Below are 17,872 nucleotides of genomic sequence, written 5' to 3'. Positions count from 1 at the left end.
AAAAGTCATTTACTCATACTTCTTTTTTTTTTTTTTTTTTGCTGTATTACATAGACAAATCAAGATTTTATAAATATTTTCTCCCGTCAATTTTGGCCTTAGATCAATATTGGTAGTTTAAAATATATTAAAAGACGTCCACATTAGTGGTTCAAGTAAATTTCGTGCAAAAGTATTTCTCATTTGTTGGAAAATTCTATGAGGATTATTTAACCTTCAATTTTGCACCAAATTTATCATTCCTCTTATTGGCTGTTGTCATCTCCCTCACTAATCCGATCATGTAATCATACCCTGATTTCATCGTATACATATTTTACCTCCAAAAAGAAAACCTAACGAAGGAAGGTATTTTCAGGTATATTTTTCCTTGAAAAATATGATCAAATAATCATCAAAAGTTGTCATGTAATTTTACTAGAACGGACACTTTCCATATTTATTTCATAGTAGTACAGAAAAATAAGCTTTTTCACATAAGAAAGGGGCAAAAATAGGTAAAAGTGAGCAATTTTTGAGCGATTAAGGGATCTCTCCGAAAACCTAAGTCTACTCAATATTCTGATGGATTATCCTAACGGTCGTTTTTTTAAAAATATATATTTCACGAAATATTTTACATTCATATTTTTGGGGTACCACTATTAATATTTATTGTACAATTTCTTATTGTTTTCACTGTTTAGAATCTGATATTTTTTCTTGGCTTGATTTGAACAATAGCTATGAGACATGTTGTGACAACATAATTATAGGGAGCATCAAGGAAATCCAAATGAAATTTCACGAGTCTAAACATCATGATGGTTGGGAATTCCTTTTTTGGGAGGCAGACGTTTCTGTATAAAAAGTAATAAAGAAAATCTTATGCAGTAAATAAAATCAAAATATATTTTTTCGCGCTTAAAAAGAGGGAAAATTGTTCTGAAAAAATATATTCAAGAAAATGTTAATATTTGTATATTGAAATAAGATAAAAATGTATACATTACAGCAATAAAAATAATGTTTTACATAATATAAAAATATTTGCAGCTCCAAAAGGGATTCCAAACTAATTCATTTGTATACATGTTCTTACATATTTTGCCAAATGTCAACTTTCTAGTACAGGAGGGCTGATTAATAAGTCAGGTGAAATTGAATTAAAAAAGCGGCTTTCGAGTTTTTATAAAACATTAATTCTTTCACTAAATATCCATAACGGAAACGAAAAAAATATATTGAGAAGTATTACATCACTTAAGATGATTCACAAGCGATTCATTGAGAAGGCGCTAAATGGAAAATACTACACTTCATTCTTGGACTAGTTGAATATAGAAACAAAAAGAAAAAATTACTTATTGTTTTGTTTCATCACGATATTGTGCACTCTATCACCATTGCAACAGTCAAACTTATGGAGTTACGCCAAGAGTTGCTTATCCATCCACTATATTCTCCTAATCTGGCTCCGCTTTGATTTCTTCTTGTTTCCAAATATGGATTGAAATTTATTTTTTTCTCCTTAAAAAAAAAACGACTTGTTCCATTTGAAATACTGTCAAATCGATATGAATCAATTATCAACTTTAAAAGTTCATTTTAAACAACGTTTAAATTATCCAATTTTTTAAGCCATGTTTAATGAATGTTTATTCAATTTTACCTTACTTATACCAGGCCAACCAATATTATATATATATTTAGAAAGGTTAAAAGTCATTTTTTATGAACAATATTGTAGAATACACAATTAGCTGTCGATTGCTAAGAAAAACATTGTCTTAGTCGCCACTATGAGCATCCATAAGAAGATTGAGATAGCTCCGCTCCTTTGTGCGGAATTGTCCCAGGAGGCCATCAGATAGAAAACTGAGGCCTTGAGAAATATGATTTACAATGTTTTCCATGCTAACTACATAGGTGATTTATTTGCTGATTAATGAATCCTTGTGTTATATTTAATGTACAAATTTCAGTCATTATTTAGTATTGGCCCAAAAAAACTGAATAGTGACTCGATTAGACATATTATCAACTGGAATATGAATACAAATGCCAATATCTCCTTCACAATTTGGTTCAAAAAATGCAATTGGCCCTATAAACCAACTCCCAATTGACAGAAATGATATTTCCCCATAGAACCCATTAGTATATTTGACCAAAAAATGTTATTTAATATAATGACATATGCTTTTGCATATTTTCTTTCAATTTAAAATGGTTCTATGATCATATGTATTGTTTATATGCTGTATATGTCATATAGGTAAATTAATGAGTGTTGTTTTGGAGAATTTTTTATTATTAATTATAATCATTAATGTTCTTTATATAAACACAACACACTAGTATGTGGTCCGAATGTAGTTCGTATCTTTACCGTAGTAGTACTTTAAGTAAATTAAATATCAAATAAACATGACAGCAATTTTAGTGAAGAATTCTTAATCACTTCTCCGTTATCAATTAATTATCATTCGACATGATGAATTGTTCATGGATTGACGAACAGTAATGATATCTTGCCAGAGCAGTAACTTTCAGGAAGAGTTTTTTGTTCTTTAAGAGGTGTTTTTTTATGTTCCTTTCAGGATAGATGAGGTTGCACTGATCTCGGAATTCTAGACTCATGCAAGACTCACGGTTTTTTCACGTTGCAAGATGGGGGGAATATATATATATAATAAACAATGATTTATTTATGACAACAATCAACCTTCTATGTAATTTAAAATAAAGATGATTTGTTTTGTTGCCTCTGTAGAATAAAATAAATAATTAAGTATTTTATATTATTCTAAATTTTATTGATTAGAAGATAGTAATAAGATAATAATTTTTTTAGTCTTTTTACATGAACACAAGCAGAGTTTTTGATATTTGACATCCTTCTTGTCCCGTCAATTTACCTCCAAATAGCTTAACTCTTAGAGCAGTAATAACTTCATCCACTAAGAGAACAACTCTCTTTTGGACATCTAATAATGACTCAGATCTTGCATACAATTGTTCTCTTGATGAAGATGATAACCTTACACTGATTGTAAATGAAAAAGTAAATTTATTAAGATTAATGGGCTGAAGGTAAAGTTAGACCGTCAATGGACATCTGGCGATATAGTGCAAGACTTCCCTGTCTTCTCAATTTCAATAACGAAATAGCATTTCCATTTCCAAAATAAAACCGAATGAATCAATAAGATAAAAAAATGAAATAACAGTGAACTCATAAACAGGGAATTTAAATTTAGAGAATACAATGTATGTTCCCATTATTTTTATTTGTTTAATTAATACTCAAACAATCGTATTGTTTTTTCTATACATTTTAACTATATTGTCTTCTATCAAACAACTTAAAATTAAATCGTATTTATTTATTTTTGTAAAGACCCAAGATCTTCAAGAGAGTAATATTCAAATATGCTCAAAATCAATTTAACTGTTTAAAAGCAGATTCCTGAGTCAATAAGTTTGGAAATTGCAACGACATTGAGATATTCCAATAGAAATCTGTTAAAGTTAAGAAGTCTCTTATATTTTATAAAGAAAATAGTCACTTAAAATTTTCTAATAACTATTTATATGTAGTAGCATAAATGAATAATGCATTGCATACTAAAGTATGGAGAAAAGAGGAGCATATTATCTTTTAGAGTTTAAGATAATCTTCCACTAGTTTTCCAAAGACAAAAAAGTCTTACGATTATTTATGAAATAGGAATTGAGGTTTGAAGTGTTGAAGTGTCCATATTTGTAGTACAGTGCGAATTAAAAATTATAGATGGAATTGATATTTCAGATAAAGACTATTTAGTTGTGATTCGTGCGTTATAGGTATTAAGGACACTAAAGGACTCTTATCAAGGAAAAAAATTACTTAAAGTAGGAGTTGAAGCTGAGTTGACTATGGAGGTTTGAACACAAGAGTTACAATGAAGGATTTGTTGATGCAGAATGATAAATTTCTTTGTTCCTCATTGTATTTTCGATTCTATTTTTCTTTGTATAACTCTTCACTTCAATAATATAAATATAAGATGATTTGATGCAAGATTATATGTAATAGTATAATAGAATATGCTTTCCATACAAAACTATCGAGAAAAGAGAGGCGAGACTAGAATAATCTTCCACTTGTTTTCCAATCACAAAAGAGACTCACAACTATTAATGAAATCACTAATTAGGGATGAGGCTTAAATTGTCCAGGTTATATAATTATCCATAGAGACCATACATATCAAACTTCACCCAATAAATTGGATTGATATCAATGTGATTAAGATGAGTTATTTCAGCGTTATATACATCATGAACACTTATCAATGAAATAGAGTTCTTAGAGTAGGAGACGAAACAGAGTGGACTTAAGGAGAAAAATACTCAAAAACTTCAATGAAAAAGTAGTGGTTCGTGGATTAGAGGTCATCTGTTCCTCATTAGATATTTCAGTAGATTATTATGTCGTTTTATTGATCTCCATAGTTCATATATATAGAAGTATACTATGTTTCCGTGTAAGATCTGGAGGAATTTATGTTTTCTTGAGCATAGATACAATTATTCACGAAGTCAGAATTCACTATCACAGACATAGATGTCATCTGCATAATGAAGGATTCCTCCATTACAGGAGATGTGTTCCGACGATTTTAACTGTTTTTTTCTTCGACTCTTCCAGAGCTTATCTTGACTTTCTGAAAGCAATCTCTTGAATTCTTAGAAGGTGCCTAGACTCCACCAGCTTGCCTAGGAATCGATCTAAGGTAGCACTTTCGATGCATTCATCATAAAGTAGCGAGTGTAGAGACATAGTACATTTTTATATCCACTGCGACGATTTGGTACACAGCAGAATGAAAAAAAAAAATTAAGAATTAAGAAAAAAGATCTGAAACATGATTTCAAATTCATTTGGTACATATATTATATAAGTATGACCAAATAATTGTATCTTCTATTAATTATTATCATTAATGTAATAATAATCGCTCAAAAAAGTAACTAAATTTACATCAATTTTCTTACAAGTGGCCCTTAATTCCAGTTTCGACAATATTGGCTTAACGTTTATTAGAATGTAACAAGATATGGAGGGAATAACCAAGAATTCAATCCAAATTATACAATTGAGGAATAACAACAAATTTCGTTCTTATGTATAAGAAAAATATAATAAACTAAATAAAAAACAAAGAGCTGTAAGGAAAAAAAAAAAGAAAACTTAAAAGTGTGAGTCTTCCATGTGTCTAGAATTCCGTGTATTGATTAAGTATTATTAAACATTATGGTATTGTATTTATTCCATCTGACCTAGAAATCTTCTTTAACTACCAAATACATATAGTATATTTATTTCTCTAGAAACGACCAGGCACGAACCAACACACAATGAGTTCAAGAGAATAATTTCTCCTAGGCTCGTTGTCCATTCAGCTACATTGTTCCATTCACAACCATATGTACTGCAATTAATCAAACATTAAACTTACATGAAATGTCAAATATATTTTTTGGGAACTGTTTCTTTAGTCTTTAAACCTATTTATCATAATATCATTTTAAATTGAATTAAAATATATCAAAAATTATATATCATTTTCCGACTAAATGTACGTTCGGCAAATTATCCTTTGGTAAATGTACATTCGGGCAATATTTCTGTTCGGCTAAATGCTATTGGGCAAATTGCCCTTTGGCTAATTCACCTAGAACCCCGTAAATATACCCAAATCCACTTAGCGCATGTGTCATAATATAAGGTTCATATTTTTGATAAGAAGATGCCCCAGGGCAAAACCAGGGGCATGGAATACCTAGAAACTGTAATATATATACCAAGACAATACATAAATATTGCACAAGTAACTCGTATTTTTCAGAGAGTGCATTTTATTTCAAACATGCATATACATATTTAATCAAATTAACTTGAAGGTGTTGTCATATTGAACTCTTGTAAACATATAGGATATTGTCTAAGTATATCATGAAGATTGTACAACATGAGATGAATAATTTTAAATGAACTTTAAAATCCCATGTACTGTAACCATGGGATAAGTATAACGCAATAATTGAATATTCTATGAATGAATGATACATTAAGGGTGTCATTTTTGACTATTTCAATACTAATTACTAAAATATAAGTATTCTGTGGAACACATTATCAATTCAAATGGGCAAAGTTATATTACTCCAATCCACCGGGTCAAACCCCGTTGCTTTTGATAATAAAATACAATTGACAAAGTTTGACCAAAATTGAACAATGTTTAGAGGTAATTCAAGCCCCTCAAAGTTTTGAAAATTCTTAATTTTTTTAGAAAAACTGACTTCTTCCTCGATTATCGTGAAAAGGGTTCACAATATAGCTTATCATATTGAATAAGAGTTATTATACAATATAAATATTAATAAATGGTTACCTTCTTTTCTGTGTAAAAATGAAATACTAAGTTTATGGGAGTTTCAGCATCTGAATGAAACTTTTTGTCTTTTTTGTAAAGTCTTCCAATTTTTTACAAATGAATTTTAGTACTGTTTTTGCGTATTTTTTATTTCAAATATTTTTTTTCTTTTTGAATGCCAACATGACTCGATTATCATTATCAAATAGAGCCAAACCAACAAGCTCATCAGATACATGCTTAGAAAGTTTTTTAAATTTTTGACTTTGAATAATTATGTAGTGATTTCATCAAATTCAAATAATTAATTAAAACATCTGAGGCTGTGGGAGCAGAGATTTATGCTTTTAAATAAGTTCGCACGATAAATATACAAATATTTTGGAATACTTGTTCCTCTTTAGAAGTTAATTTAGACAATATACTACATAAATAACTAAATTTTTAAACTATACAACCCTTTAAACAAACCAACGAGCCGGACCGGGTGATATAAATTTTATTCTACATTTTGTAGTTCCATCAAGAAATATTATTGTGGGTTCCAAAAATTCTTTATTATCACTTCTTGGAAGAATACGTTGAAGAAATTCGTTGACTAAATTGATAATTATTTCTTGTCGTTGATCTACAGTGTGCCCTGCTATTTCAAGAGTTTTTAAAGAGTAGAACCTCGGTAGAAGAGTTATCTCCCATATATATTTTTCTCCAAAACTTGACATTTCTTTAATATATTTGAAGATATAGGAAAAATACCAAAGTCATTCGGGATGAAGGCGGTTTATTTCCAGTCAATTTGGTAAAAATACACCATTAAAATATAACTTTTTTTTAATATCATTTTGATATCTTCATAGTCTCCGTCTTTGCACTTTGATAATTACACTACTTGTGATGAATAAACTATTATACTACTTATCTTTTCTTTTTTTTAAATATATTCCAATATTTAAGGGTTCGCGAGCCAATAAAAAAAGGTATACTACTTTATTTCTGAGTCGATTTTATTATAATTTTCACGAAAATCAACATCATAGCATAAATTTGACATTAAATCAAAAGATCGTGGTTAGCTCGGACTACAAGTTCACAACGTCCCCGGAAACGTCTATAGCGTGTTTGTTGAGAGTAAGTAACTAACGTTGTACTCTCTTAGGATGTTGGTTAGGAAATAATTATATTTTCTTAGTACATCCTCAAGAAGAAGATCTAAGGTTGACATATAAATATAAGTACTCAAAATTATATAAAAAAAATAAAAGACTAAAGCCTTTGAGTCACTACATTGTCCACTTCCTTCTTGACCGTCCCACATGGTAAAGTCTGTAATGACCTTCATATTCCAGCTCGCATGGATCCTGTGGTGATGTGGGGACCTTCATTGGAAACCCATTAAACATTGTATCAGTCAAAATAGTTTAAAGAGTTCAATTCTAGCTAGTTAGGAGGCCAAGAACTCTGTGATACGTACATCATATTCTCAGAATCAATAAGAGCGAGTGATCTTTTGCTGGTGTGACAGGCTGTCCTGTTTTGCTTCCAAATCTAAAATTGGTCCAACTTATGCTGCAGAACCGAAGAAATACTTTAGTGTGCAGAACACTGAACCTTGATTTTGATCTTCAGAGCCTTCCTTGCTTCTAACACCGACAAGAACCTATTGTTCCTTGAGTTATGCTTCGGAGTTTAACATAAATTTTTATTATCTCAGAAGAACCAGATAAGATTTTTCATGGGAGGCTTTTGTTTTAGCTTGATTAAAGCCCTGATTCGGTTGACACTTTTTTCCCTTTTGACAGGATTAGAGGCTGCCCCTTGGGACGTACATATCTTTGGTACTGTAGGTTTTCATTAATAATACGTTTGAAAGTTGAACAAGACGCTATGGCGATGCTGTCAGCAATCACATTAATCAATTGGCCGGGATTCTTCTCAATTTTTGTGTTAATGCTTCTCAACAAAGAAGGACTTTGGACGATTTAGGCCCCTTCCGGATCCCAAGGCTTATGGAAAAGAATTGTGAGTCGGTCCTCATCATTATGCTTGACCCATTTTCTGAATATTAGGATGCATCCAGTAGTGCTTAGCTAACAACACGTTGTCTATTTTACCATTTCAATTGCACAAAACGTTTTTGTTCCTTATTATAAGAAAGTGGGGACATGTTCTCGTAAGGAAGCATAATAAACAACTGGCATGGTACAGTGGCATTTGTACGGCACGTACTCTCTACTAGTGTGTGTTTGTATAAACACCGGTAGGGATGAAACAAGAGAAAATTGCGAACGTTGAAAAGAACTATCCTTCATATCTTTTTTTTCTAATTAGCATCTGTCGTAATCAGGCTTTGACATTAAACGGAAAAACTAACTTTCTGTTCATTTTTTGAACAAAGAACGGGAAAAAAATGAACCATCATAGGGGAAAATATATGAACGGCGTTCATTTTCTTATTGGTTATAGGGATTGTTTTTGGACTATTTTTTCCGAAGATTACTACTTCTATGTACAAAACAAAAACAGTAGACAAGTGTTACAAAATAAATTATAAATAGTCCGAGAGCCTGCCAAGGAAGATTTCAACCCATAAGGTACAGAAGGTTTGATCCCCTGAAATGACTTATGTCACCTAGAACATTGATTTTTTTTCTTTTTTTTTGTAAGCCTGACCCCCCTAGGGTCTGGCCTCCATACCCCCCCTGAAAATAGCCTATGGGTGGATTTTTGGAATCATAAGATACATGGAAAAAAATTTGCACCAATGTATAGTACTACATCAGGACATCAAGAAAAAACTAGACTGACAAAAAAAATCAGTGCCCCCCAAAAAAAAAAAAGTCGCCTACAAAACGTTAAATTTACGGTTTATTTCACCATATAAAGTACATAGACAAAACTTACATCAATGTATAGTACTATCTCAGGGCATTATAAAAAAGAAAGATTTATAACCAGTTTATGTCCGAGAAAATTATGTTAGAACCCACAAAAAGTATTACTCCCCTCTACATTAAAACAAAATTCTGCTTTATCAGGACATTATAACAATCCCAATCTCACCATATTTTCATTCATACATTGTATTATAAAACTTATTTAAATGAAAATTACAAAGATATTTGCCATGGATGTTGTTAATTTAAGTTTTAAAGTATCCACTTACACCAGTTCCACAGTTATTTACATGAAGATGGAACAATGCAGAAAACTCCAAAAGCGGTACTTATGAAACATCTCGAGTCTCAAGTTTCAACAACCCCTCTAGTATCAATTGCTTCGTACTTCTTACATGTTCAGATAAACTCTGCTATTCTGTCCAGATTTGGTGAAGTATCCCATTTTATTCTCAAGAAGATGCTTTCATCAGAGGGGACATTATTCACTTTTTTTCTGACAAATGACTATATCCATCAATCAAGGACTGCGAGAGAGATTCAAGAGCTTCATCTTTTGTTGCATATCATATTACTGGACCATCACAGAAACGCCCAAGTAACTGGATTCAATCCCTTCTAAATACCAGTTTTAAAGAGTCATTGATCAAGTTTCTTGTCAACAGATTGGAGGATGATAGTTTGGCTTGTGTGTTGTAACAGAAACCAATCTTTAATAATTCAGGAAGTACATGTTACAGATACAAAGTAGTCAATGGAGGAGCCGTTAGAAGTGTAGAAGCTGGGCTGTGCAGCGATCATGACGAAGCTGATAGTTGTATGTTTTATCATCTTGCAAACATACCGTCTTCAAGCAACATTATTATCCGTACATCCGACACCGATTGTATTGTAATTGACCTGGGCTGCTGTTTCTCTTACGACCCTTATAGATATGGATAAATGCCGGATTATAAACATACAACACTTAGCGATATACGCATAACTCAGATGTATGCAACACTTGATGATTAACTCTACAAATCCCTACCTGCCTATCATAAGACAATACATCGTCATTCAATGGAAAGGAGAAAATAAGACCACTAAAAATCCTCCAGAAAAACAAAGAAGCCCAGTCAGTTTTTTAGCCAGCTTCTGAAATCAACACATCCACTATTGAAAAGTTTTTGTGTGAGATGTACAAAAGAAGAAAATGACTGTTCCAGTTGTTTTTGAACAAGTACAAACCAAAGAAAGCTGAGGAACGAATCACATATTTGCTGAAGTTGGATGGCAGTTCTCTACCACCCTGTTCAAGATTACTACTCCAAAAGATACGTCGCACTCATTTAGTTGCAAAACTGTGGCTTACTGATACTAGATCGACCCAAGCAGAATTATCTCCCCAGGAGTATGGATGGAAGAATGTAAATGATTGCTACCAGTTGGTGTAGTTCATATATTGGATAAACAGAGCGAATTCAGTTTAAAAACTGAAAATGGACATGCCTGAATTATGTCCGACTAAATTTCCTAATAATGCTGCATACTTCAAAATTACATTTTACCTCAATTTTAAAACTGGTAAATGGTTTAGAAAATGATCTTCATGAAATTCTATGACTTTTGTGTTTTTCATTAAGTGCATGTTGATGAAGGTGATGATACTAGTGAAGAAAGTAAAGATAGTGACGAGGAAATTTTAAATTCACAATATCCAAGGCAAATGGCTTTGTAATTTTTATTTAAATATGTATCAATAAAGTTTATAGTTCAATGTGTAAATGAAAATATGATGAGATTGGGATTGTCATAATGTCCTGTTAAAGCATTCCCCACTTATTGTTTTAATTTAAAGGGATTACTTTTTAGGGCTTCTGACTTAATTTTCCAGAACAAAAATTTGTTGTCAGTCTTGGTTTTTTAAAATGCCTTGACGTTGATGCAATTCTTGTCTGTTTACTTTATGTATTGAAATAAACTATAAATTCAAGAAGGGCTGGAGGCAAGACCCATCAGGCTGACAAAATGAACGATTGAACGGAAAAAGAGGGAACGGGGACAAGCCTGGTGGTGATTTACTTTTAAGCAAGCTACAGAGTGTTGTGCAGTACTATTTTTTACTAAATATTCTTCAACTATTATAATAAATAATTGTAATACGAGAATAATTCTATACATAATCGATTTAAATTGTTAACAGAAGTACTCCAGGTGTGCATATGAGCAATGATGCTTAATACAAAACGATTTGAAATTTAGCACACAAATGAAGGTCCACTAAATGGGATTGATTTTACACCCAAATTAAGGACCGATCCAACCAAAATAAAGAGCCTTTTTTTGCAAGAGGAAAATGCAAAAACATTTCACGCAACATTTTTAGGTATATTAGTCTTTTTTTTCAACTATTTTTCCTTGTAATTCGCATAAAAAGTATTTTTTTCTCAAAACAACATTGATATTTCTTAGAGTAAATTAAATCATATTTAAAAATTATGGAACATATAAAGCTGAAGTATGAACTGTTTCCCTGATAATCGAGAAAGAAGTCACTTCAGGCACTTGAACTACCTTTAAACATTGTTCAATTTTCCTCAAACTTTGCCTATTGTATTTTCCTGAAATAAAAGCGGATTTTGACACAGCGATTTAGACATCACAAAATAAGAAACACTTTGATATAGATATGTCTTTCATTTTAAAAATTGTAGAGAAATAATATGACAATGATAGTCTGGGATTGTAAAATTTAAGGTCAATAATAATAAGTAAAATAAGCGTAGCGTAATATCACTATTTAAAGTATCTATTTCTTCAAATATTTTGTTATTTACTTAAAGGTTAAGTCAAGGGTAAACTCCTTTAGAAATCAATAAATATTAATAAGAAATATCCAAGCGGCATCCAACGATAAAAAAAGGAGTTTATTTTCTCTTTCTCTGCTAATGAATTAATTTAAAGATTGATTGGAGTTGATCTGATTGACTTATTTAGCTCTATTTGTTTTTTAATCAAGGTTGCGTGATACAATAAAGGTAACGACGTGTCCATAATTAAAAACATATATATAACATACATTATAACACGTGCTTTGGGGAATAAAAACTATCACTTTAATATGTAGTTGTGATGAATGAGTTTGGATAAACAATGGCAAAGAAATATAATATTATTAGACCAATAATAATATTCTATGAATTATGACAAATCTGTGAGAATGTATTATATATGGATTTCAATGTACTTTGTATCAATAGAAGAAGAAAATGATCTATTGTACGCACTAATAATTATTTGAGGTTTACATACGAGTATATTTTTGAACAATTGGTGATAAAATACCTAGTTGAATAGGTAGGTACTACCACAGCTTATAGAAACACACTTTTATGCATCAAACAAAGATATCACTTGTAATAGAACAACGATAGTAATAATAGTAGGAAGAACACATGTTGATTTACTGGATTATAAAAAATTTCTTTGTCTTTGAATGAATCTCAAAGTTACTTATAAAATAAACAGATTTTACATAAAATACTTGACAAGCAAAAAAAAAAGCTATTAACTCTAAAATTTATATATTTTAAATTAATTTACTTAATGAAATAACTTAGTTTCTGATTTTTTTACATTTGCATAAGTCTTACGTATTGCATTCATATCGAACAACTAACTACATCATATTATATAGAATTTGAGTTATTTATAAAAAAAAGCTTCATACTAAAAATGACACTTTGTAGGTTTATCGAATAAAAAGCTCATGCCTAAACTTTAATAGAATTTAAATTCGTTTTCACATAAGTAATTTTTGTTTTTTAAATCCATTATTTATGTTATTACAAATAATTTTAATCTATATTTCATTTCGAAATATGGCTCTGAATCGAAATTAAAACTGGGATTATGACTCAAATAACAATAATAAATGTGGGTTTAAGCCGTTTGGCATTCCATAATCTGAATTTTGTTGCATAGTGTTATTAGAGTGTATCATTTAAAGAAATGAAATTTTCCTTTGAATGACGTCTTAAAAGAAGTCGTTTATGCCAAAGATTTCAAAAATACCTTTAAAATTAATATCACATAATATTTAACTACGTGCATTTAAGATGAAAGTCTTGCTTAAATAACCGATAGAGGCTGCGTAGTTTTGAAATACCTCTCGCTTAAAACGTTGTTTAAAGGACAAAATTGACACACCTTAATAGGCAGTTGGAAGCTAAAACTTTATTAATGGGCCTGTTCATGTTATTCTCATCATAGAAGGTGGATACTGCTTAATGGAACAAATCCCAAGCTTCAACCTAATTAGCTGAAATAGGTAGAAAACAAGAAGCATCACTTTCTTCATTTTATAATTTAAATTGGTAGTATGAATAGATATATAAATATTTCTTAGTATGAATTTTAAAGATAACATGGAATTTTTGATGCAAGACTTTTGAGATCCCACTTAAAGGAAAATTTCATTTTTTTTTTAAATGACCCACTCTAATACATATATAGTTATTGTACCTAGGAGTATACTTATAACAAAATGAACCATGTAAAAAACCAAGGTAATTTTTTTGTTAATATGTAAATTCATCCTAAAATACACCATCAACATCAATTTATCCACAAAAGTAACTACGTTTGTAGTTTGTACATGTTATATAGAAAATAAAAAGAATATAAAGGAAACTTCAAGAGAGCAATTATATATCAATAAAAACAACCATTTTACATATTATTAGAAATTTTTAAGGACTAAATATATTTTCAGTTTCTACGATTTTGTACATATTTTAGTGATGTCAAGTGATATAGCAAAACTTAATTTATGTATAATGTATATGCATCAAGTTCAGTTTGTTCAAAGATTAATCATACCGGTTAAAGGGAATTTACCATAATTACTCAAATTAGTTGTCAGACTTAGTTTTTTTCTGTTTGGGGTCATATATATGTTTGTGACGTCCGCTTAAACGTTACGTGGTACAATAATGGGAACTATGTGGTTCTTTATAAAGCTCTAAACCAAATAGTAAATACAACTGTTAGCCTGAGGAAATAGTATAGACAGTATTTATCATATTTTTTCGCAAGATGTCGCTTTTCATATGACGTCATTCATTTATTTATTAAATATCATATAATTATATATAGGTAATAACTAGGACGTACCCGTATTATATATTATAATAATTATTTTATTAATTCTTTATTTAACTCCAGAAGTTAGTCAAACTTGTTGAAAACAACACATTAGTTAGAAATTTGTTCCTCCTTAGTTCAACTTAAAGCTTTAAACTACTTCGTTAGCCTCAAAGTTTATATAACAAGTTCTAGGCAACTGAAAATAAAAAGGAAAAGAAGCGTGCTGCAACAAGTGGCATCATTGAAATACACAATTGATTTTGATTGTAGCTGTATTTGCTTAAAAATCAAAGGTAAAATTTATCTAAGTCAATTTTGGGGCAATTTTTATGATATTTGAGGAAAAAAAAATACTTCAGAATTAGGCATGGTAAGAAAAAGACATCATCATTCCATATTTCTTTTAATTTAAAATTTTGTAATCATCTATTTCTGCGAATACAAAATGTCCAGGTGGAACTCAAGAATGTGTAAGTGTAACATGTTTCAATTCTGTGAATATTTCATGCCATCGCTTCCCCAAGGGGAAAAATATGCGTGCAAAAATTAAAAAGGGAAGATACAGTCAATCCAAATACAGCACAGATATGTGAGCCCCGTTTTTCTCTAGATGATTATCTGAGAGACCTCCAAAATGAGCTACTCGATCTTTCACTTGTCAAAAGATTTCAATAGTCCTTCTATTAATATACCTAGTCATGCATTAAAAATAAACTCTGCAATTAAATCTCCACAAGAAGAACATAAAAAACGCAAGAACGAAGTTCTTGAAAGCACCATGTTAGTTATTTGCTTTGTAGCTATTATGCCAAGCTCGGGTCAAATGGAGTTGAATATAAATTTGGTAAATAAAGAAAAGAACTGGAACTAAAAATTTCGTCTTCTTGTAACCTTTCATAAGAAATTGAAACGATCCTACAGACAATGGCACCAGGACTTGAGGTAATATTACCAAAATAAATTATTATCATTCAATTAAATAAAAATTATGTATTTTAGGGTTGCAAGAAAAAATAAATACATGACTGGAATAAAATAAGGATAAACCATAAAAGATTAAAAAGTTTCTCCGAATTAATCATACTGATACACATGTTAATAAAAATATGAGCCCCAATCCAAGTATTATCAGTTATATAATAAAAATGATATAACTATGTGTCTCGTACTTAGGCAACTATTATTTATGTTCGAAAAGTGGTTTTATGATTATGTAAAGAATATGTTTTAGGTCCATAATCCCTCGGGCTTTTGAGTACCTAAGTTAAACAAAAGTTTTAAATTTCCTGATGAAAACGGACACTTTTCTTCATTGAGCATGGCTTTAGAGACATTTTGGGCCGGGATGAGGTAGATTTTAAGATCTATCATAAGTTATTCATAGAGCATCTTCGTATCACTGCAAGCGGACGGCAACAAGTCTGTAAGGCTTGTCAACTTCTCTCGAAGCTATATCTTACTTCCATGGAGATCAGAAATTAATCTAAGTAAATGTGATACATATTTTTTTTATGACTTTATTTATTTAGAGAGTTTAATACAAAAATATATATAACTAAACATTCTATTTTAAAATTGATTCCCTAGACCAAAGTGAAACATCCTGAAAAATTATAAATAAAAAAATGAACAAAATGAATATTTAAATGAAAGGATTTAAAAAAATTATTCTGTAGATCCGGAATATCTTTTAAATTTCTCATAATTATCTATTAAACGGCGCAAGAAGTTTAAGTTTTTATCTGACAAGGAGTGGTATTAGTATAAATGTGCCCAGCATAGTTCTATGAAGACTAATATGCCCTTGGAATCCTAACGGCGAAGAAAGAATAACGTGCTGCGGCTGCAATCAGAATAGCTCTGATTTCTTTGGCTTTGATGGGTACTACTACCAACTTCTTTGTAATCATGCTTTTACAGCTTGATAAGGAAAACTCCATAGCTTTTGTTTTTGTAGCAGGACTTTGAATTTTTTAGGAGATTAAAGTTAAAGATTAAATTTAAATTAAAGGCGTTATAAATTTTTCTGTATTTTCCGTAACGTTCAGTATGATAAAATCTCTCAATATCTGGAGTGCCGGACAACTCGCAAACGCATGCATAACTGTGTTGAATATTTTCCACTGACCTTACAGTGAGTATGAAAAAATAGATAACCGAAGATATTTGAAAGTGGGCAGTAAATTGCTTTCTATCCCTGATTTTAGATATGGAACTCGTAATCCTCTTCTTCTAGGTTTTAGGTAAATTCATACAAATTTAAATACACATAATATATTTTATCTCCGTTATTTCTCTAGGTGGAGGGAAAATTCATCCTTATGTGCCACAAAAAGGAGTGAGATGAATAATTGCAACTCTTTTCAGTAGAAAGAAAAACTTTCCACTATTGAAGAAAGAATTATGGTAATATTCTTACATAACGCTGTCCATTCCAACGTTTTTGTGTCTATGAGGTTTTTAAAGAAAAACTTTTCATTACTATTCTGACGCACAATGTTAATAGTAGAGGAGGGTAAAAAGACTGGCGTCTCTTTCCAAATGATCTTCTGGAATTCTCCCTAAGAATGAGAGAATTCATCGACTTTGTCATTAATAAAATCAGTTCCTAGAATTAACCAATTGTGGGCAGGATGGAACAAAATAGATGCACGCCACAAGGACTCTGAGTTTCTTTTAAACTCAATTGTAATCTTTTGATAAGTTTTCTGAATAATTCTAGAGATTAAAGACAACCCTCATCCTAAATGACTTTTGGGTCTTTTTATGGAATAATTGTAGCTTCAATGAAAAAGCTTTTACTATCTTCGTCAATTACCTCTTTGGTTAACCATGGAATAGACATTGCCTTATAAAGAGTCGCAGGAACAATTTGGTAATTAAAGAGGTCAATTATTTTTTGGAGATTAAATTTCTTCCATTTGTATTTCCAAGAATAAATGAATTTTTTTTTAGATCAGTCCAGTTTATATACGAGGCTACTTTACTTTCCCGCTTCATTCCTAAAAATATAGAAAGAGCAATCAGCTATTCTAAGTCCTTCAAAGGGATCCCGTTTATCCAGGGTGAGAATATATGTCCAGACCTGTTTTCATTTTTCTTGAAATAGTTCATACTCCTTTTTAATTGTTTTTCTGATCTTGCCTCAAATATCAATGTAATATCGTCAGTATACAAATCAATAATATGTTATGACGTTCTAAAATCAACTCCAAAACCCCCAACCTTAATTCTTATGTCATTTCCAAGATCTTTAATCCCTGCAGCAAAAAGTAGTGAAGCTGAAGGACAGCCTTGGCGACAACTTTTCTTTAAAACTGTTGGATCCCTTTCCTAATTGATTGATGCAATAGTCGACGCATCATTGAATAGAAGAGCTCTAATTGGGTTAAAAAATCTTCTAGAAAGGAATTTATCTATTGGTCTCAAAATATGTCTATG

General features: G+C 30.7%; 1 protein-coding gene across 1 annotated transcript in view; it reads left to right on the top strand.

Annotated features, from left to right (window-relative positions):
- Positions 1 to 17,872, top strand: part of ENGase (cytosolic endo-beta-N-acetylglucosaminidase) — a 212,235-nt gene that overhangs the window by 24,263 nt on the left and 170,100 nt on the right. The gene's annotated exons all lie outside the window — the stretch shown is intronic.

This window comes from Lepeophtheirus salmonis, chromosome 4, assembly GCF_016086655.4.
Source record: "Lepeophtheirus salmonis chromosome 4, UVic_Lsal_1.4, whole genome shotgun sequence".
Lineage (NCBI taxonomy): Eukaryota > Metazoa > Arthropoda > Copepoda > Siphonostomatoida > Caligidae > Lepeophtheirus > Lepeophtheirus salmonis.
The sequence above is the reverse complement of the archived record's forward strand: the minus strand, read 5'-3'. Positions and strand labels throughout refer to the sequence as shown.